Below are 23718 nucleotides of genomic sequence, written 5' to 3' on the forward strand. Positions count from 1 at the left end.
TTCATCAAATAGTGCTGAAACAACTGGATGTCCATGGTAAAAAAAAAAAAAAAAAACAAAGACTTTATATCCTTCATAAAAATTAACTCTAAATGAACCACAGACCTAAATGTAAAACACAAAACTGTAAAACTCCCAGAAGATAACATAGGAGAAAACCTAGATGACCTTGGGTATGGCAATGACTTTTAAAATATAACACCAAAGGCACACTACATGAAAGAAAGAATTGATAAGGTAGACTTCATTAAAATAAAAAATTTTGCTCTGTGAAAATCATTATCAAGAGAATGAAAAGACAAGCCACAGAGTGGGAGAAAGCATTTGTAAAAGCCGCATCTTGTTAGAGTAAAGTGGCAACTTGCAAGCTTCTTACATGTGCAACTGGTTAATTTATTTTGGTATGTAGTGTGAGGTACAGACTTTAGTTTTAAATGGGTATGTAGTTTTCTAGGCATCAATGTTAAAGATTATAACTTGATTTTATCACAATCAAACTTCCCAGACATACTAATAACTATTTGTGGATATTCTTTTCTGTTTAATTTGTATATGTGTTCATTCATGTAGTAGTGCTACAACGTTTGAATTGTAGTGACTTTATAGTTAAGTTATATAGCTTCCTGCTACTTAACAGACACTCAACTTCTAATAAAATTTAGGACTTGTACCTGAATGCCTCCAGATTATGCCCTTCATTCACTCTTTACTATTCACTCAATATAAATTCAGAGCTGATATACATTAAAACTGAACTGAAGTGGCTAACATGTTTTAGTTTTCATCTATATTCCTAGATTCAAAATATGGAAAGTAATACACTGCAACATTTTTTAAAACCTCTAATGACTCACATTTTCTATCTCTAATTAAAACAGAATACCCTGTGGAATATCTTTGCATCATTTACCCAGTTTCATTAATTCTGGCTGTTGAAGTTAATTTAAATTCACTCTGGTAAAATGAGAGCTCAGTATAAGGTTTTAGCATCTCAGTGAGACTTACAAATAGTCATCTGCTAGGTGGTAAACAGTAAACAGTCTTGTTTATTGCAAATAATCTTAGCCAATAAATGTTATTTATGCTCCATTTAAGAATAAAGATGTTAATCTGAGATCACAGAACGATCTTTTTGTTAAAGCTAAAAGCAATTCTGCTTTGATTAGTTGCAAATGCAAATATGACCCAACTTCCTTCTCCTTCTTTGATAGTTGTATAGAAACAAAACTAAATATGAGAATGTAAGCCAAACCCACTACAAATGAAACTGCACTACAGACCCACTATCTTCAGTGATTTCCAGAATGATTTCTATGCTCAAACCTTCATTCTATCCTCTCTTCCTAAATAGAATTGTTTTGTTTTGTTTTGTGTTTTTGGTTTTGAGTAACTTTTATTACACAAGAGATTCATATTCTTTATAGAGAAATCATGTAATCAAATACTCCAAAAATAGATTAAAAAAATAAAAAGCAGCCATAATTCCACCTCTCAGATATATTATCACTGTATCTATTTTATAATACAGCTTTCTTATATATATTTTTAACATCTTTATTGCAGTATAATTGCTTTACAATGTTGTGCTAGTCTCTGCTGTATAACAGTGCATCGGCTATATGTATGTGTATATATATATATATATATATCCATATCCCCTCCTTTTTGCGTCTCCCTCCCACCCTCCCTATCCCACCCCTCTAGGTGGTCACAAGGCCCCGAGCTGATCTCCCTGTGCTATTTGGCTGCTTCCCACCAGCTATTTATTTTACATTTGGTAGTGTCTATATGTCCATGCCACTCTCTCACTTTGTCCCAGCTTACCCTTCCCCCTCCCCATGTCCCTAAACAGAATTTTAAAAAGATGACAGCCAAGATAAAATGAGAAACTGATTTAGACTTTGGTCCCAAATTTACAGCTTCAATGATTTAGGAAAATCCCTTGACAGCTATACTGAGCCTCAGTTTTCACATTTGTAAAAGGGTGAGGATTAAAAAAACTGATACTTCTGGAAATGCCTGTCATTCTGATGGATATTTTTAAAATATTAACTGAAATTTAAATGTATAAATTATAAAAAGATGACAAAAAGACTTATTATCATTTTATTACCCAGATAAACCCTGGTGGCCCACTGATAGGAGAAGGGACTTCTCTAAGTAGTTTTCTTCATCCTGATTTCTGGACACTCCCTTCTTTAATCTGCTTTTGGAAGCACCGGGTGACATTTTGGCAAGTTTTATTCAATTTCTTTATGCCTTGATTTAGGAAAGAAGAATAGTAGCTGTGCTGAGCTCTGCCAGGTCAGATAGAATTTTGGAGTATTCTCGTTCTCTCTCTTGTAGACAGCCACTGTCATTTGGTAAGCCATAAGCCTTCCTTTGCTTTGACTGTGGTTAGTGTGTTTGTTGGATTTCTAAAATATATTTTTAGTGTTTACTTGTTTAGATTGAAAAGATTGGGCTATAATTTTTAAAGTTTATCCCTCCATTTTGGCAGGCCTTTTAAGTTGTGATATTGCATGCAAGAGAGCTAACGGAATTCTGGACTCCATATTTTCGTTTTTACCTTTTTGTTTTTCCCTCAGACTTTGAACCAACAATGGCTAAGAATGAGAGGAACTCAGACCCGAATATTTTTTCCCTTGTCAAACACAGAGAATATGGGAAAAAATGAAATTGGGAAATTGTTTTGCTCGTCTTCCTTTCCTCCTTTTTGGTCAGTTACGTTAGTCGTCCACCTCACTTTGTATTTCTAGCCTGACTTCAGAAAGACCTGAATTTGATGAACTACACACTGTTGGAGTAGTATATTGCTAGAAAGAACCAAGATCCAGACGACCCTAAATGGTGGCTTCATGGAATTATATTCAAGAAGGATGGTCCAGCCAATTTCCTCACTTCCATTCTGAAAGGAGTTCCCTATTCCTAAGAAAATGAACCTATGTCCCACTGACACAGAAGACAGAGATTTATCCCAGTGCCTTAATATATGTATAGATATTAAAATTATGTATATATATATGTTTATATATAGATAATGTCTAATGGAAATATCTCTGATGTTCTATTTTGTGTTTTTTCTTTAATTTTACTTATAAAAATTGTGACCATTTTTTAACTCAAAAGAGGAGAACCTTAAAAATTAATTAAAAAACACATTCTCAGTAGTCTAAGGTTCAGAGTGACTTGGCAGAGAAAATTGCTGAATGGTTAGATAACAGTGCTGGTAGGCTTGGCTATTGTAACACTTTACATTTGAGTTTTCTCTTCCTTGAAATTACAAGAACTATATGACTCAAGAGAAAGATTGATAATTAGGAATATTCTGCTTGCTTTTTATATAGCCTATTGAAGAACAATTTGATTAATTGGAGGTCATAGGAAGGAAACTTCATGATCTAACTTTTGAACAAGTAGTGTTGCAACACAAAGCTATGACTTAAAATTAAAAAGGAAATTTGAAATGACCTACTTATTTTGGCATCTCAAGCCAGATATCTGTCAGTAAAATGAGTCACTTTTCAGTCAAATGGGTGGTCAGCAATATAATTTTTCTTTGGGAAGCTGAAAGACACCATTGCAAAACAGAGCATCTTTCGTTTTCCCAAGGGGTGCATATGAGAAGAAGGAAGGCAGAGAAATGCACTTCTATGCAGCTTTTCAAGACGGATAGAACAGAGAGCATTCCCAGAGGCAGGTCAAGTTCAGCCCAAGAACAACCCTCTCAGTGCTTTCACAACTAGTTAAAATACAAGACCGGTAGTAACTCAGCTCTCAAATCAGTGCTGAAATCAAGCAGAAGGTTGTTAATATTGATACGGTTAACATACATCAAGTAGGATTACTGAATTTTCTGAATCCAAAAGTTCTCCACAGTGTTGACATTTCCTTACTGAATTCCCAGGATTGTTTGGTTTCAAAGGCTGTTGGGCTCAAGACACAGTTGTTTTTAAATAATCCTCATAAAAATTTCAGCTTTCAGTCTAATATGATTGAAACCCAGCTTGAGTGTGTTTTATAATGCACTGAAATGGAAAGATTATGGCATTGAATTATTCAAAACATGGTAGGTGAAGGAGTGATATGTGGGAAGGAGGTGATCAAACAAATCATTGAGACTTGATATGTCTTGTTATCTCATTTTATTTACCTTTTAGAACTCTTCCAAATATTAGACGAAAGAAATCAATATCAATTTTCACCTGTTACGTTCCACACTTCAATTATTAATGAGTGTCAAATTTGACCACACTTTTTTGTACCACCTGCTCTGCAATAATATTTCTGAGCCTTTATTAAAAATGTAAAATTGTCATTGAATTTCCAAACATGATTCTCCAGTGGCTAGTTCAATTTGTTTTATTAATAAGCAAGTTCTGATGAGTAATACTAATTTAATATGCCTGCATGTAAGGTTAAACTGTAAATTATTCCTGCCGAAGGTGATATGACTGATGTGGTGGTAGGGCACTCACCTTCCTGAACGAAACCTGCGAGTGCACAGTTTTTGGGAGAAACCAGTACTTCATATAGTAGCAAATCTGATATTATTTTGCATGTCTCCTGTAGCAGTGGAATGCACACACACACACACACACACACACACAAACACACACAAAAACATGATCATGGGTGAAAAAACATGCGCACCTTAGATGCTTACATTAATTTCTGAATATAGTTCTCCGGAAAGAAAAAGTTTTACTGATGATTTGTATTTTTATAGTTTATTATTTTATGCATACTAAAACACTTCATGAAATCACTTACTCTTTTGTTGTCCATGGAATCCTTTCAATTTTGAGATGCTAAATACAAATGGAAATAATGATTATAGTCCTTGGCCATGAAAGACTAAGTTACAGAGAACCCGGTGACTGGATGTCAGACCTGCCACGGAATTATTCTCTGCTCCAGAGACCATTAGAATATCACTGTGTACCCACTTAAGGATAGAATGCTGCTATTGAGAAACTAGCTCTCTTTTATTTCTACTAAAAGGAGAGAACAGTAGGGGACCTTGACTGTGTGAGTGTATGAGACTTTCTCTGTTTTGTACAATAAGCCAAAAACAATACATGAAATAGCCTCGAGTCTTTTGTCTTTTGTACCCAGCTCCTTCCTGAATTACTCCTGATCAATTACACTTAAATCGACAAGAGTTGCTTGAACATTTTGACAGTTATGTTCCCCATACCCTGATGCATTTTTAAAGGGTTACTGAGATAAAGCTATTTCAAAAAATACTCCCTCCAAATTTTTTCAGGGTGGCATCAGTGAAAAAGTAACTTAGAGGAAAAATACTCCACCTTGAGTTCGTGGCCTGTCACTCTAAGGCCAGGCAAGCATAAACCTTCATAGCAAAAACCTAAGTTTGCTCCCAGTTGAGAATTTGGTTTCTATGGTCTTATATAGAAAGTATATGGAGACTTTAATTCCCTATAAGCCCTTTCCAAAGAGTGAATACAGTTCATCATTCGTAAGAGATGATGAAAATTACAATTTTGTTGAATAGGTGGAATATATATTATATATAATATATATATTTATTTTTAATATATATATATACAATATATAAAGTTACTATTCAGAGTCCTAAAACATGGATTTTTCTTACTTACCAAGTATGAACAGTAACTTGATCTCTAAACACAATAAAGCACCTGGTCATAACAGAATCATAAAAAATATTTGATATCAGAATAAATTCACTGTTCAGGTGTAAAGAGGGAATAGCTTCAGTTTTCCTCTTTCTTGCACCCCATTATTGAATCCTGGACAGAGGGGATTTTCTTGATTTTAATCGAAAGGAGAAATGTTCACTTTTGTTAAGATGGAAATTGACAACCTCAGTAGGCAGAGGCACTGTTTTTATTTGGCTGAATTCATGTTTCTAGTGATAATTCAATGTGTAATAGGGTTTTCTCTGCCACTCCAAAATCTGAAAATGATAAGCATCTCACCAGAGTTTCAGGATGGCCCATTACCTATGCTGTGGAAAGGATATTCAAAATACCATGCTTCATCAATGTCTTCTCAGATTTATTAATCAATGGGCAACTACTGAGTTAAGACAGTGTCTTATCCTTGCTTCAAAAAAATAAAAACAAAAAAACCCCACAAACACAAAAAAACTGTTAACGATGAAAACTTATTATGCCAGGCCTTAGTATGGCCTGACTTCAAAATTTAGTTTCAGAGGCTTTTGTGAATATACCAAGGAAAGAGGACCTAGGTGTATCTTATTCCCACAGGCCGCCAATAAATATTTGTTTCACGGAGAAAAAATTAATATATAGTATAGGAGAGAGCCTGACAGATGCTTAACACTATTGAGTGATAGCAATGCCCAAACTCATCTGTGATCAAACACCATGGAAGTATCCTCCTAAGGATAAACTTATTACAAATAAGTGAAAATTCAATTAACTTCTATCTCTTCTTACGTTTATTTCCTCCCAAACTTACCAGTATCCATCCAACTCGAAGGATACAAGTGATTTTTATAGACTGTGCAAAGTTTTTTTCTTATTCATATGTCCATGATTCCCCAGTTCTCTAAATTATTATCTACATCTTCAGGATCACTTTTATCGGTTCCTTCATTTCAACATATAAAATATAAGTCCTTCTCATTCTAAAAAATTCTTTTTTGCTAATTATTTTCTCTTTTCATCCAAACTCCTTGAGAGTAGCCTATTCCCACTGTCTTCACTAGCCCCGCCTGGCCCCCACAGGCAGCCCTACACCCTCAATTTATTGCCATCTGGCTTTTTGTCCACCACTTCACTGAACTTCTCTAAGGTCACTGGGGACCTAACTGCCCAAATCCAATGGACATTCACATTCTCTGAAGGATGACACTGTCATCTACTTCCTCCTTCTTGAAACTCTATTACCTCTCTCCTTCCCAGAATTCTTTCTCCGCTTATTACTTAAACATTGTCGGTACTCACAATTCTCTGAAATCTCATCCATGTTCATGATTTTAATGACTGCTGATATGTGCTGATGACACTCAAATTTTTATCTTTCCATGTCTTCACGTGCATGTCCAGTTATCTACCAGTGTGTCTCCTGAATTCTACATGTGCTTTACAATTCAACATGTCCAGAACTAAAGTCTTTTTCCCAATTCAGTTCTTTATCCCCTATTTCCAAACTCAATGATACCACCACCCAACCTTAGTCACACAGATGGGGGTTCAGCCTCCGCCTCCTACTTCTTCCATACTTCCCAAGATCAAGTCTTGCTTGTAATTTCCCAAATACAATTAAAACTTATTTCCTCCCTTCATCTATACCTTATTTCAGACCCCTTTCTTCTTGCTATTACCTGGTCTAGAAGTTACCAAATTGCTGTTTGGTGGAACCAGTTGTTAGACACTTCTGTTAAAAAAGGACACTAGAGTCAAATAGCTTTGAGGATGGCTGTATACCATACGCCTGCTGTGACGACCCAGAATGAACACTAGCCTACAGCAGCCCTGAGGAGCTGTACTGTAAAGAAACCTGATTAACTTTACTTAAGCCAGGTTCTCCCTTCTGCCGGCCTATAAACCTCTCAGTAGGGACAGGAGAGGAGGTGGCAGCATGAAAGTCCCACTTGAAAATAAAAAACACTGCTCCTCAGAAGAGTGGGGCATAATTGTCTCCAGGCTTCTTCAAATTCCTCATCCATACAGACGTCAGTGGTCTAAAATGCCACCTGAACTTGTCCTTTCCATTCTTAGCTGTTTTCTGAGGAAACCAGCTCCACGCACATGAGTGGTTAAGACCCGCTCTCCTCCTCCTCGCGGCCTCCTTTAGGGGCACATGCCACTGCCTGGTGACACTGCACTGATCCTCCAGAGCCTGTGCCTGTGGCTCCGTAACACACCCCTCGCACACTCACGGCTCTGGACTTCCGCTGTCCTCTCTGCCTTGAGTGTCCTTTCCCTTCACCGGCTGACTCACCAGTTTTTCACGAGTCCTTTAAGACTTAGCTTAGGGACTGCCTCTTTCGATGACTTTTCTTTGCCTCACAGCTCCCCCTCTTCTTCCACAAACACTGACCAAACGCCCTGAATATGCCCATCACAGCATGTCACGTGCAGGATGAGACATCTGCAGTGCGTCTACCCTCTCACTCCACTGCTAAAGGGCCAACGCTACATCTTGCTCATTGTTTCACTCCTCTAACACCCAATCCATGACTAATGAACTAACTAGTACTGTAGTAGCCCTCTTAGTAACAATCAGGCAGGACCTTCTAGAAGAAATCTGACACTCCAGCTGTTCTCTGCTCTCACCTTTCTGTCTGAATGAACTAAACACTTATCTGTACATGTTTTACCAGGGAGACATAATTTAATCCAGAGATGTGTCATCACATACTCTTACATACTCTGCCATTTAAAAATTCTGCTCATGATGGGGGAAGGAGACAGGTGTGCTTTCGACAGCCCCACTGTTTTGCACTTCTAGTGCTCACTGTCTTCTCTCTCAGTGCCTTCCTTAAACCCTTCCTCTCTTAACAAGGAAACAGGATAACAAATTAATTAAGAGCCTGGGTTCTGCCTATCTGTGAACAGAAACATAAGCAAGGACATAGAGAATAGACTGGTGGTTACCAAGGGGGAGGGGGTGTGAAAGGGTTGGATTGGGAGTTTGGGATTAGCAGGTGCAAACTTGTGTATATACAGGATGGATAAATGAAAAGGTCCTACATGGGACTTCCCTGGTGGTGCAGTGTTTAAGAATACACCTGCCAATGCAGGGGACACGGGTTCGAGCCCTGGTCTGGGAAAATCCCACATGCCAGAGAGCAACTAAGCCCGACGCCACAACTACTTAAGTCCATGCACCAAGAGCCTGTGCTATGCAACAAGAAAAGCCACCACAGTGAGAAGCCTGCGCACCGCAACTAGAGAAAGCCTGCGTGCAGCAACAAAGGCCCAACACAGCCAAAAATAAAAAAATAAATACATACATTTATTATTTAAAAAGTGGATGTATTTAAAAAAACCAAAGAGGTCCTACTGTAGAGCACAGGGAACTATATATCCTGTGATAAACCGTAATGGAAAAGAATATGAAAAAGAATGTAGATAAATGTGTAACTGAGTCACTTTCCTGTACAGCAGTAATTAACACAACACTGTAATTCAACTATACGTCAATAAAAAAATAAAATTTAAAAAAATTGCCATAAAAATAGTCACAGAAGGGGGACTTCCCTGGTGGTCCAGTGGTTACGACTTTGCCTTCCAATGGAGGGGGTGAAGGTTCGATCCCTGGTGGGTGACCTAAGATCCCACATGCCTTGCGGCCAAAAAACCAAAATATAAAACAGAAGCAATGCTGTAACAAATGCAATAAACACTTTAAAAATGGTCGATATCAGAAAAAATCTTTAAAGAAAAAATTCACATAAATCAGAAACAAATGAAACATAATAAAGTCCATACATTAAAAAAAAAAAAGAGCATGGGTTCGGGTCATATCGCAGCTTCCCACTTACTTACAGCTGTGTAATTCTGGGCAACTCACATAATGTCTCCTCAGACTCCTCATCTATAGACGAGGATGGTAACAGTTCCCTACCTCAGAGCGTTGCTGTAATCCATAAACACAGATAAGTGCCTTAGTAAATGTTTGAGGCTCTCTGGTTATTGTGAATTAAAATACCTCAATGGCTTCTGGCTATGTGATCTATAATAGTTTGATGTTTAACCAAATGGTAAAACTATTCCATTTATTATTCCCATCTCTTTTTAACCCTTACCCTGCTTTGTTGTTTATGTTTTCTCCCAACACAGAGTGCTAGTTCCAGGAGAGTAAAGGCTTTATTTTGTTCGCTGCTGAAAACAATAGCACGCAGAAAAGTACTGTACATATGAAGCCCTCAGTAAACACTAGCTGAATGAATGGTGCAAAGTGTCACATGGAAAAGTACACCAAAACTTTCATTATAATAAAAAAGTATAGATAAATCTTTCTCTTAATGGCTTCCAGTCAAGTAACTGAAACCACCATATGCTATAATAAAAACATAAGTAATGTATTAAAATTTGAAGGCAAAAACATAATTTTAAAAGATTTAGACCTATGTTAGGCATGATAGAGTATGGATGCTTTCCTGAAATTCACAATCAGATCCAAGAGTATCACTTTCAGAATGTTCTAGTAAATTGAGTTTACTTTTAGTTTTCTTTGATGGAACAGTCACTATTCTACTCTCTTTCTTAACAGAAATGTGTTTTTCCGAAGACTCACTTTTAATTGGTTTATTAACCAAAGAATTTTGCCCAATTCCTTTGCTTTTCTGCTTTACAGGTGAGTCAGAGCAGGAATGCAGGTCCTTCCCAGGTTGTTTCCTAGCAGAGTTTTTTGGTATATTCACCTGCTTTGCTCATTTTCTCTGAAGAATACCTGTTATTTCTAGATAATTCCTCTTCTTTTCTTTGACTTCCAGTTCCAGAAATGACATCTGCTGAAGGGAGAACATGTTCTAGCAATGAAATCTTCACAAGACTCCTGCCACTGCTCTGTGACTGGGACCCCCAGGTTGTCTTTGGAAGTTTCTAAGGCCTCCTGAGTAGACACTGGGACATGGAAGGAGTTGAGAGGCAAAGGAATCCTAGCATCACCTGTAATTTTCTGAAACTGGAGGGAAAAACAAAAGACAAGACAAAAATTCAGTGATGAACAAAGCCAACCATTAAAAATTAGAATTCAAAACTTCAATGTTACTCTGTGATCTTATTATTAACACAGTAAATTGATTATTCAGAAGATTTCAGAGCCAGTTTTTTTCTAATGATATCTTGCCAAGTTACTCTCAGCTTAACCTAGCTATATCCAAGGCTATGTCCGCTACATTTTCAGACTTTGGTGACTGGGGTAGTTATTACCCATTTCCTTTCCCTCACTAAAAATAAAACCCTATTCTGTAAGGTAATTAATTTCTTTTCTGTCCTCCAGGCACATGCAAACAGTATATAGTTTGTGACCAGGCTGTGTTCTCAAACTGTCAGTTCTCAACACCAGTCTGAGATTGGTTGATGGGAGCTCCAAGTAAGGCTAGAGGAAAAGCTGATGGGTTTTCCCCTCCCATTCTCATAACCAGGTGATTTACTGTAATATGTTACCTATTAGCTATGTCTGGATTACTTATTTTAAAAATTATAACAGTATGTGTACCTTCATTAGTGTTCCTTCATTGTAAGCTGACTGCATACAAATAGAAAAGACATTTATACAATTTAAAATCTGGAATATTTTCTCTAATGTTTTCTTTCTTCATTATGGATAGTTTGCTTTAACTCATAAATTTTCTAGAGAACTTCCAGTCTCCTTATTTACAAAAATACAGTATCATGAAATGGGCACACATTTACTAATCTCTGATTTGGAAAGGATTCCAGAGTATTCTAGCTCCTGAGCATGTGAACAATTAGAGGCTGATCATTATTGTTTTCTCCCTGACCTGGTTACTTCCTTTTTTGCTAATCACTCTTAGAATCATTAAGTGCTGTTCTGTCCACTTACTTGGATATTTTGCATTTGTCCTGGGGCACCCTGTTTTGATTCTGATTTTTCTTCTTCAAGTGTCTTCTTTTCTTCTTTACGTGGACTACTAACAGTAGAATTCATCTGGGGACGACCTAGTAAATGAAAATCTGACTGATTTATACCAGCCATTGTGGCCAGCTGCCCAAGTCTGGACCAGAGCAGGAAAGGAGAAAAGACAAAGGTTATTATAATCACATAAGAGCAGTTTAGACTTCCCCAGACCTACAATCATGAAATACTTCTAAACTCTTAAAAGCCAACATCCTACTCCAGACTACAAGCCTCTCTCTCCCCCAAATTCTCAGCCCTTTCTAGATTCATCCTCTAGGACACATCCCATCTCCTTACCTATTACCGCTCCATTTAAAAAACTGACTAGCAGCTTCAACATCTGCCACGCACCTCGTCCACTACCTCTCACACCTCTAGTCCCACACTTCTTTACCAACTTTCCTCCAGTTTCCAAGAATGTGTTTGTTCCTTCCTTCCCAACACTAACACACTGAGAAAACACCACTCCATCAACTATCAATCTCCACTTCCCTCTTCCAGCAAAATTGCTCCCAGTTGAGAACCCCTGACCTATATCTCCCCTGCAGATTAATAATAATTTATGTCTAAGGCAAAAATAACTTGAATTCAGACTTATCAAACAAGCAAAATAAGTGAAAGATAGGAAAATTCTTATGCATTCCCGAATATTTTCAATGAAAACTGCCTTCAATTTAGTCTTTACAAAAAACTACACCTACTACTTACTCTATCTACAGGTTACTCTTTTATAATGAGCTCCCCACTCTACCAAAGCAGGTTTCCTTATTTGCATTTCTTAACAAATTTAATTCCTCATTTAAAAAAATCAAATATATTACCTATAATTACACTAAATATGGCCACAGAAGTGATGAAAATTGCTCCAGTTCCTCAGCAAACTACCATTATAGTTGCAAAGAGAAGAACGCCATGAAGAGAAATGAACTAACCCAGCATCTTTAAGGAGATCCAAGAAAGCACGGAACTCCTGAAAAGAATTCTCAGTGCTGCCCAAAACACCTTCATCATCCAGGATCATGCTTGTCAATGAGTGGGCATGAAGGGCTTCAGACAAAGAGAAATTCATATTTCTTAAGTGGGCATTTTCATGTTCCAGCTATAAAATGTCTGACATGATTTTTTCTCACTGTCATCAAAAGTAGTCTTGCTTATTTTCAAGGAACAAAACTAAAACACTCAAAATGTAATTAATTGTAATTAACCTAACTCTCCACCAGTAAAGACAGAGACCATATCACATAATAATCAAAACCCACAGGTACCCAACAAAGTTTCCTATATAACACTTAGGTGGTATATAAATAAACCAAAGTTATTGTTTTATAAATGTTCTTTCACAAAAGATCACATTTCTAACTAGTTCAATTCATAATGAAGCCTCATTCCACACTAGAAAATTACCTGCTTTAAGTTTCTCTTGAATTAGAAAATGAAATATAGAATCTGATTTGAATAAAACATATTACAGCTCTGCTGAATGTTAAGAATTAACTTTAGTGAGCAAAATATCTAATGCTTACGTTTAAAAGTCCTAAATCATACCCAACCCAACTTATTAGATGTACAATCACCAATATTTTCTGCTACTGGTAATATCATACCATGCTAGTGAAATGAATTATCAAAATCTATCAAATTAACATAGGTAAGATTTATTTAAATTCCACTCTTTCCAACATAAATTTGTGGCAGCCCACCATAAAAGACATATGCGTATAACATATTAAGTCAGAAATAAGAAGTTAAGACCAAGAAAGAAAAATTCAATTTTTATTTGTGGGTCTCTTTATAGCAGGAAGTCCTATTAATGAACACGCTTAACATACCTGAATTGCCTAATTGCAGATTCAAAAGCATGTTTTAAAAAAGTAATCACTTTTAAAGCAATTCACAGTCAAGCACTGTTCCTGGAGTTCCCTGGGTGTTAAATAATCTAATCATCAAAACCCTAAAAGGGGGCTTCCCTGCTGGCACAGTGGTTAAGAATCTGCCTGCCAGTGCAGGCGACACGGGTTCAAGCCCTAGTCCGGGAAGAACCCACATGCCATGGAGCAACTAAGCCCGTGTGCCACGACTACTGAGTCTATGCTCTAGAACCCACGTGCCACAACTACTGAAGCCTGCGTGCCTAGAGCTTGTGCTCTGCAAAAACAGAAGCCACCACACTGCAACGAAGAGTAGCCCCCCACTCGACGCAACTGGAGAAAACCCGCGAGCAGCAACGAAGAACCAACGCAGCCAAAAATAAATAAATAAAATAAATGTAAAAAACAAAAAACCCTACGAGGAAAGAATGATCACTAACTCCATGTTTTTCTTTTTGTTTTTTTGCATTACATGGGCCTCTCATTGTTGTGGCCTCTCCCATTGAGGAGCACAGGCTCTGGACAAGCAGGCTCAGCAGCCATGGCTCTCGGGCCTAGCCACTCCGCGGCGTGTGGGATCCTCCCAGACTGATGCACGAACCCATGTCCCCTGCATCGGCAGGTGGACTCTCAACTGCTGCGCCACCAAGGGAGCCCTATTTTACAGATGAGGGAAACAGAGGCAGAGAAGTAGAGTAAGTAGAGCAGCACAGCCAAGGTCACACCACTAAGTAGCAGAGCCACACTGTGGACTCAGGACGCTGAGTGCCATTCCTGCTCACGGAGGTGGTGGTCTTCCCATTCACCAAGGTCACTGAAATAAAATGAACACTGATAAACTCCCTTAGGAGTTTCAGGAAATAAGACACTTTGGTCCGTGAAGTGGGGACACTGCTTGCAATAGGCAGAATTCTAACAGAGCCCCTAAGACTCCTACTTACTGAAGTACACAAACCTTCCACTTACCCAATCAAACTCTAAATCTAGGTGCTGCAGTGAAGGGATTTTGCAGACGGAATTAAGTTCAAAATCAGTTGATTTTTTAAGACAGGGAGATTATTCTAGGTGGATGTGACCTACTCAGGCACACCATGAAAAGGACCTGAACTCTTCCCGAATTGAAGTACAAAAGGGACAAGAGGGAGACTCTCCATTGCTGGCTCTGAAGAAGTCTAATGCTATGGCAGGGAAGGCAAGAGAGAGGCCTCTAGGAGCTGAGACTGTCCCCCGACTGACAGCCAGCAAGGAAATGGGGACCTCTGTCCTGCAACTGCAGAATCTGAATTATGCCAACAAGCCAAAGAATCTTGGAGCCATTCTTTCCCAGAGCCTCTGGATGCTAACACAGCCAGACTGACATCTTGATTTCAGCTCTGTGACCCACACAAACTATGGTAAACATCCAACGTTTGGGGCTCAATGTCTTACACTTAAATTTCACATGCTTTAACACTCTTGGGAGGGAACCCACATGTTCCAGTGTGTATCTGAGCAGGAAACCCAGTCACGCTGTGCCTGGACTTCTGACCTACAGAACTGTGAGCTAGTCAAATAGGTATTGTTTTCAGTCAGTAAGAGTGTAGTAAAAGAATTAATATGCTACTCAACCTCCAGGTTCATGAACAAAATAAACGATTTTCATTGTTTTAAGCCACTGTTTCAGGGTGGTTTCCTATGCAGCGATAAATAATCAGAATACCTACACTTATGAAAACAGTAAGGTATATTTATACATTTTAGCTGCTTTGAACAATCACTTAAAGAATGAGGAACTCTATTATATGCCATCGTTGGGAGAGGAGCTGGTATCACTTTCTGGAGAGTAGCTTTTGGTACCTTACAACAATCCTACATCAGGGGTTTACCCTAAGGAAATCAAAGTTGTGGGCAAAGATTTATCTACCAACATGATGTCATAAGATTGTTTATAACCAATCCCTAGAAGAAAGCTAAGAGCCTCCAAATTGGGATTGGTTTAAACAAAAACAGCTCACCGTATTAAGGAATGCGCTATGAAACCACTAAGAAAATGATGACAACAGGTCTCAACCAGAGTTAATGAATGGGCTTCAGGAGTTCTACATTCAAAATATATCTGTCCGTTTTTCCTGGGAGATGGTGCATAAGCTTAATCAAATTCTCTGATGTAGAAGATTATTTAGTGATAAGACAAAATATTTTTCATACATTTTTCAGACAAAAGAGCAGATTAGGTGTGTGCACATGCAGAGGTGGCTTTTATTTCCTTCAATGAGTTGTTCATTGTTTTCAAAAATTTGCTCAATGAACATATACTTTTATATTCAGATCATGTTTAAAAAACTGACAGTCTAAGAACTTCAAATTCTTTAATGTTTCATTACTAAAGCCAGCCAAGTTTTCAATGGGGGAAAAAGAGGAAAAAATTGCAAAATTCCTCTACTTTCAATATAATATAGGTTTAATAAATCTTCTAAAACTGATTTCAAAGAATGTCTAAACAAATTAGGAAACAAACAAAAAAACCCTCACCACAGTCAGAGGAAAGTAGAGTAAAACTTCCTGACTGGTTCTACATAGCACATCAAAGTGCAATTACATGAAACAGTTTCTCCCTCTAGTGGAGGGAATTAGAACACAGTGTTAAATTTTTGTGAAAAAGTGTAGCCTCCTCCCACAAAGTATTAATAATTCATGTCCCTTACATGGAAATATGGAACGAAAAAAGTTAAAGTAAAATTGCTTGATATTCTATTAAATATGTAAGACTAATGATAAGGCTTTGGAATAATTTTCCTTCCTGTCATCTGCTCTCCCTTCCTCCCTTCTGTACACTAGCTAGGGTGATTTTTCTGGGACAAAGCTCCCATCATATTGGATATCAAATTTTTTGTTCACCTTTTCTCCATTTAACATTGAAATCAATCATTTCTCATATAATCAGGGGATTCATAACCTTGATTTTTTTGTGTGGGCTACAAAATATTCCACTGAGTGGGTTTACTGGTTAAACCACTTTACACATTTAAATTCTTTCCAACTTTTCAATATTATAAGACAAAATAACCGTTTTTATACATGAAGGCTTTTTTCCATATCGAGAATAACGTTCTTGCAATAAATCCATAAAAATGAGTTTGAGGTCAAAGCAAATGAACATTTTTAAGGCTCTGAGGTAGCTATCTCCAAACATCTTTCCAAAAGATTTCTGAGATTTTATACTGCCATCAGCGATGTATCACTTGGTATATAACCTCTACTACAACTGTTGGCTTATTTCCTCACATAGAGTGCAAGTTATTTGAAGATAGGGAGTGTATTTTATTAAGTGTTTATCCCCAGCACCTGTGCTTAGCACAATGTAGGCGGTCAATAAATAATTGCTTAATAAGGAAAATCCCTGCCAATACAAGATGTACGTGTGTGAAAGACAGTGTGTTTTTCTCTAACGGGATAGATGAAAACTTGTCATCTTCTTTAATGTGCAATTTTTTTCCTTATAATTTGCAATTAAATTTCTCTTCTAGATTATATTGTAAAAATTCAGATTCTCTGAGGCAAATGGGCCTGGCACTACCCATTAGCTATATAACCTTGGATAAGTTCTATGACTCTAGGTCTCAACTTCCTCATCTATAAAATGGAGATAAGCTCCCATATCACACAGCTCTTGTGAGGATTACATGAGTTAAAACACATATGAAATTAGAAGAGTGCCTGGTACACAGCATATTAAATATTAAATCTTGAGGTAAGATGTGCCTTTTAGGGCTCCTGAGATGAAGGTTGATTTTTTTTTGGGGGGGGTGGGTGTAGGTAGGAAGGAAGACCTTTTGAAAACTGTCTCCACGTGAGGAGTCCATGAAAGTCATCCTTAAGGTGTGTGATTTTGCTTGACAGTGTTGCTGGACCGCTCCCTGCAGAAGAACCGGGAAGAGTAAGACCAGGAACACACGTGGAAGAAGAAAGAGATGATAAAGTAAAGCCTGGTCACTCCCAGGTATGTCACTTGCACTTTAATCTCAAAACCCATTTGGTTCTAGGAAGGGGGATCAGGGTGTGGGCAGCATGTAGGAACAGAATGACTTTCACTAATGATCAGAATGATCTTGGATTTAGCTAAAATGCTCTTCAAACTCATTTTTCTGCTGGTTCTCTATGTGGAAGGTGTGTTATGTGGCTCTGGTGATAGTAAATCAGCGGTAGGCCTGGAAGTCAGCTGGACCTCTGCTACTTGATCAGTCAGTCACAGAGCTTCAGTCTGTCCCGTCTCCTGCCTGTCTCCTGCCCATGAGGTCTTTGTGAAGATCTCTTTTCAAACACATGAGGTGCTAAAGTGCTCTAGTATCGTCCAGGTATAAAGTTGCATTCTTAACTGAGATCAGACCAGTTCCTTCTCCAGACCTCCAGCTCCTTTGTAAAATCAGAGTTTCAGGTTCTACGAAATACAGATGTAACCACTGAACCCCCATGGGAGGGGGTAGCAGAAGGGATTGGGGATCTGATGCTGGAAGCTTTACCATTAGACAGCACTGCCCCATATGACAAAGGGCTAACATTGGTTGGGCACAGGTGGTAGAACAATATCATGTCCCTTTTGGTTTTATTAAAACGTTGATTAGAAGTTTCAGCTCAGCAGAGGGACAGCACCCTGGGCGGGGACTGGGCCTCCAACATCTATGGCTCCTCCCCTCCAGCACCCAGGCTAGGTACTCAGTTCCCAGCAGCCCAGAGGGCAGGAACAGAGCTCTGCCAGGTTGGCCTTCTCAGAGGGCAAGTGTAAGCAGCACAGCCAGGAATGTGAGCGACAGGCTTTGCTGGGTTGTCGAGTAGGAGGGTGACGTCTGGCTCAGCATGGCTGGAGTCAGCACTAGCCTCCCCTCGGCCATGGGCACTGGGCCCCGGTCTCAGGCTCACACAGGCCTCCAAAGCCCTTCCCTCGGGATGGCGCTGAGACCCTCCACCCAGCCCAGCCTCCCGCCCCAAACACCAGCAGGTCAAGCACCACTCAGAGAAGGGGGCCTTTAAAGGGCTTTAGAAAATCTTAGAATCCGGATATGGAAGCTACTATGTTTCACTTCTGGCTGAGAGCTCTGCTCCCAGAGCACAGGATGGCCCAGGGGAGCGAGATGGGAGGGTCTCGCTGTGACCCCCCAGGCACTGCTGGCCTTTTTAGCCACATGCCTGCATTCCTTGGAAATACATTTCACTAACAGCCAAACGGAACACCCTGAGAAACGGGAGGAATTATTGGCTCGTTTCAACCCTTAGCTACAGGGAGTTTTCACCACCGTGTGTATTTCCTCTGCTATCTGTGATGCGCTGGAACTTACCTTTGGGCAAAATGTGCCTCAGCTGTCCACGGCGCCTGACACACTTGGCGACTCTGCCTGACCCGGGAGCGCCCTGGGCCCCAGGGACAGGGTCCCTGCTTCCTGACAACCCCCTCGTGGGAGTGCTGAGGCTGGTCAGCCCCCAGCCCTGGGGGCTCACCGTCCCCTCGGAAGTGACTTCGAGTCAAGCTCCCCACCGACCCCTCCCCCCTGGTCTCCTTCCCGCCAGGGCCGCTTCGTGCACGGTGCCAGTCAGACCCTCCTCAGGGGGTAGGTGTCGGGGAAGCCCCGAGTGCGGGCACCCTCCCGCACCCTCACGACTTGGTGCTGCTCCGGGTGGAGCCCGCGGCCCGGGGGACAAGAGGCGCGACGGGGGTGGGAAGGAGACGGGGCCACGGGAAGCCCATCCCGGGCCGGCATGGGCGCAGAGGCAGGAGACGGCGAGGAGGGCCGGCCCAGCCGCGAAGCCCGTGCCTCCGCCCCGCCCGGGCCTGAGCGGCCCTCAGACCTCCCTGCCAGCCCCTGGGCTCGGGGTAGGTGACGGGCACGCCAAAGAAGCCATCCCGCTCGAGCCGTCCGGAGAGGCCAGCACAGGGCTTGTGCCTGATCCCGGCGTGCGGCGAGCACTGGGGCGTGAGGGTGTGGAGCTGTCCGGCCGCAGGTCACAGGCTTTGCCTGCTGGAAGAGAGGGCTGCGATGGGGCTGTGCCGACGGAAGGGGAGGTTGGAGCCGCCCACCGTCCCCGTTTGCCAGGCAGAGCTTCGTCGCGGAGCCTGTTTTCAACAGCCGTGCGCAGCAGGGACACCCAGGCCTGGCGAGTCTGCGCCCCACCCAGGGCCGCTGGGTTCTTGCGCGGCAGCCCTGGCATCTCCTGCTGAGAAACCCCGGAGACCGTGCTCCTTCCCCCGAGCCCACCGCCCGGCTGCAGAGCCCAAGGAGGCTGGGGGCTTCACCCAAACTTGAGGAAGCCATACCTGGGTGCTGGGACACAAGCGGGGGTCCCACCTTCCTCGCAGGAGCAGACCCCGCAGAGGGTCTATCTTTTGAAAATAAATACAAACTAACAGGTTTTACACACAGAATCTTAGAGCTGGGAAAAGTCCTTTGTGTCATTCATGTAGCTTCATAAGATTTTTTTTTTTTAATGAGAGGATGGATTTCCTTGAGCAAGAGTGAATTTCCAGGAATGGGTCCCTGGTTACCAAGGACTGTTTTCGGGAAGAAAGATGAATCTATTCTGTGAATGCCTTATAGAACTTATTCTATATTGTAGTTCTCTCTGGAAACAGGTACCGTTGATCTTTGTAGCAGCCCTTAACATCCTCAAGAGAAGCTCTCATTTCCCCATTAGTACTTGTTATAGACTGAATATTTGGGCCCCCCCAGCATTCACATGTTGACACGCTACCTCCAATGTGATGGTATTAGAAGGTGGGTCTTTGGGGATTTGATGAGCGAATCGGGATGGAGCCCTCGTGATGAGATTCTTATCCTTGTGAGAGTCATTAGAGAGCTGGCTTTTTCTCTCTGCTCTCTGCCCTGTGAGGACACAATGAGAAGTGGACAGTCTGCAACCCGGATGAGAGTCCTCACCAAAAGGCAATGATCCCGACACCTAGATCTCAGACTTCCAGCCTCCAGGACTGAGAATTACATTTTTGTTGTTTACAAGCCCCCACCCTGCCCCATTTATGGTACTTTTGACAGCAGCCCAAACTGACTTAGCACTCTTTTCTTCAAGCACATTGAAGAATTTGTGGAGCCCATCCATTTTATGATACAATTTCCCAAATAACCAATATTCTTTCTATACACTGATTTGTCAAGTTTTTTATTTATCAAAATTGTTATAAAAAAGCTTCCATATTTTTTCCTAATAAATTGTTTCCAATCCAAGTTGTCACTGTAATGGTTCTATGATATTAATAATTTGAACCCTAATACCCTGCTTAAAATAATCATTCATTTGTCTTATGAATAAGTTCAGGGTTCAAATGCAAAAGTTTTAAAAGGATATACTGTGTAAAACATCTATGTCATCCCTCTGAAGGAAAGAAGGAGGGAAGGAGGGAAGGAAGGAAGGAAGGAAGGAAGGAAAAAACATTGAATTTGCCCTCAGTTTAGCTGCCACTTCCTAAGGGAAGCCCTTTCCAACTCCAGACCCCCAGACATCACAAATAAGCTCTCATGGGACACTGTCCATACTGTTGCATGTCATGTTTCCTGAAAAGCTGCTTCTGAGACAAGTACAGACTTTCACGAAGTTTCTTGGAGTGTGTTTTTTGGGATAAACATAGAATTACCATATGACTCAGCAATTCCACTCCTAAATCATTGAAAATAAACACTCAAATCTACGTACACACGTTTATAGCAGCACTATTTACAATAGAAAAATAATGGAAATAATCCAAATGTCCATCATTGGATGAATGAATAAACAAATTGTGGTCTATACATACAGTGGAATAGTAATTCAGTCATAAAAAGGAATGGAACAATTAAATATCAGTTACACGGCCAAAAACATTTTTTTAAGCAATGCAATACTAATACATATTGCAGTGTGGATGACTCTCAGGAACATCATGCTAAGTTGAAGATGCCAGACACAAAGGTCATACACTGTATGATTCCATTTATCTGAAATATCCAGAATAAGTAAATCCATAGAGAAAGAAAGCGGATTGGTGGTCTCCAGGGCCTGGTAGAGAGAGCGAAGTACTATCTTCTCAATGGGTACAGAGTTTCCTTTTGGGGTGATAAAAATGTCTGGGGGGAAAAATTTTTTAATTGGAAAATGATTGATTAAAAACAAGCCTGTGGGGTATTTCTTGGTACTGGCTTTCCCAATTTTGACAGTAAATGGTCAAGTACACAGTAAATGGTCAAGTACAGCAGCCATGGTTTGAGAAAGAAATGATGACCAGGGCTCAGAACACTCACTCGGGGACGAGCGTGAGGGTTACTCCACGAAGTAAGCCAAACATTTTCACAGAGATATTATCCAAGGATGAGGGGAATTGAGAATGGATAGCACAGGAGGGAGACAATGACTATCAGTTGTGGCCTTGAGGCCACCTACAGTACAGAGGCTATAGTTCGACCCATTGACCCTCCTTTCACTAGTAGTTCATCTCAACTCACCTTCTTCCCTAAAAATGATCCATGGAAACTATGAAACAGTTGTTTCCAGAACTTATGCAAAGACGTTGATCCAAGTAAAGGCAACAAAAGCAAAAATAAACAAGTGGGGCAACATCCAACTGAAAAGCAACCAACAACAAAATGAAAAGGCAGCCTACCGAATGGGAGAAAATTTTTACAAATCATATATCCTATAAGGGGTTAGTATTCAAATTATATGAAGAACTCATACAAAAATAGTAGAAAAAATATCCAACAAAAAAATGGGCAGAGGATCTGAATAGACATTTTTACAAAGAAGATACAGAGATGGCCAGCAGATAGTTAAAAAGGCACCTAAAATCACTACTCAGCAGAGAAATCAAACCACAAAGAGATGTCACCTCATTCCTGTTGGAATGGCTAATATCAAAAAGATGGGAACGTGCTTGCTTCGGCAGCACATATACTAAAATTGGAACGATACAGAGAAGACTAGCATGGCCCCTGTGCAAGGATGACATGCAAATTTGTGCAGCCACATAGCACAGGGAGATCAGCTCGGTGCTTTGTGACCACCTAGAGGGGTGGGATAGGGAGGGTGCGAGGGTGGGAGACTCAAGAGGGAAGAGATATGGGAACATATATATATGTATAACTGAGTCACTTTGTTATAAAGCAGAAACTAACACACCATTGTAAAGCAATTATATTCCAATAAAGATGTTAAAAAAAAAGACGGGAACTAACAAGTGTTGGCAAGGGTGTGGAGAAAAGGGAAGCCTTGGACACTGTTGGTAGGAATGTATGGAAAACAGTATGGAGGTCCTCAAAAAATTGAAAATAGAACTATCATACGATGCAGCAATTCCACTACTTGGTATTTGTATGAGGCAAACAGAAACTCTTAATTCAAAATGAAATCTGTACCCTCATATTCATTGCAGCATTATTTACAGTAGCCAACACTTAGAAACCCCTGTGTTCCATTGATGGATAAATGGATAAAGGACATTTGGCATATATATATGCCAAATTATATATATATATATATATATGTGTGTGTGTGTGTGTGTGTGTGTGTGTGTGTGTGTGTGTGTGTATAATTCAGCCATGAGAAAGAAGCAAATCCTGCCATTTGTGACAACATGAATGGACCGTCAGGGTGTTATGCTAGGTAAAATATGTCAGACAGAGAAAGAAAAATCCCATATGATCTCACTTTATATGGAATTTTTTAAAAACCTTATAGAGGCAGGGGGTGGAGGGTGGGTGAAATGGGTAAAGGTGGTCAATATGTACAAACTGCCAGTGATGAATAAGTCCTGGGGATGTGACTATAGTTAATAAGGCCGTATTGCATATTTAAAATTTGCTAAGAGAGTAGATCTTAAAAGTCCTCATCACAAGAAAAGATTTCTACCATGTATGATAATGGATGTTAACTAGACGTACTGTGGTGATCATTTTTTAAATTGAAGTATAGTTGATTTACGGTATTATATTGTAATAACAATATATTAGAAACCAGTGATTCAATATTTTTATAGATTATACTCCATTTAAAGTTATTATAAAACATTGGCTATCCTTATAGCTTATTTATTTTATGCATAGTAGTTTGTGTCTCTTCATCCCCTCCCCTCCCCTTATCTTGCCCCTCCCCCCTTCCCTCTACCCACTGGTAACCACTGCTTTGATGTCTACATCTGTGCGTTCATTTCCTTTCTGTTACATTTATTGTTTATTTTTTAGATTCCACATGCGAGTGGTAACATACCGTATTTGTCTTTCTCTGTTTG

The 23718-nt window shown here is 40.0% G+C and overlaps 1 pseudogene; it reads left to right on the plus strand.

Moving 5' to 3' along the window:
* The first annotated feature begins 22361 nt into the window (after positions 1 to 22361).
* Positions 22362 to 22451, plus strand: LOC132416171 (U6 spliceosomal RNA; annotated as a pseudogene).
* Positions 22452 to 23718: the final 1267 nt, after the last annotated feature.

This window comes from Delphinus delphis, chromosome 1, assembly GCF_949987515.2.
Source record: "Delphinus delphis chromosome 1, mDelDel1.2, whole genome shotgun sequence".
Classification (NCBI taxonomy): Eukaryota; Metazoa; Chordata; class Mammalia; order Artiodactyla; family Delphinidae; genus Delphinus; species Delphinus delphis.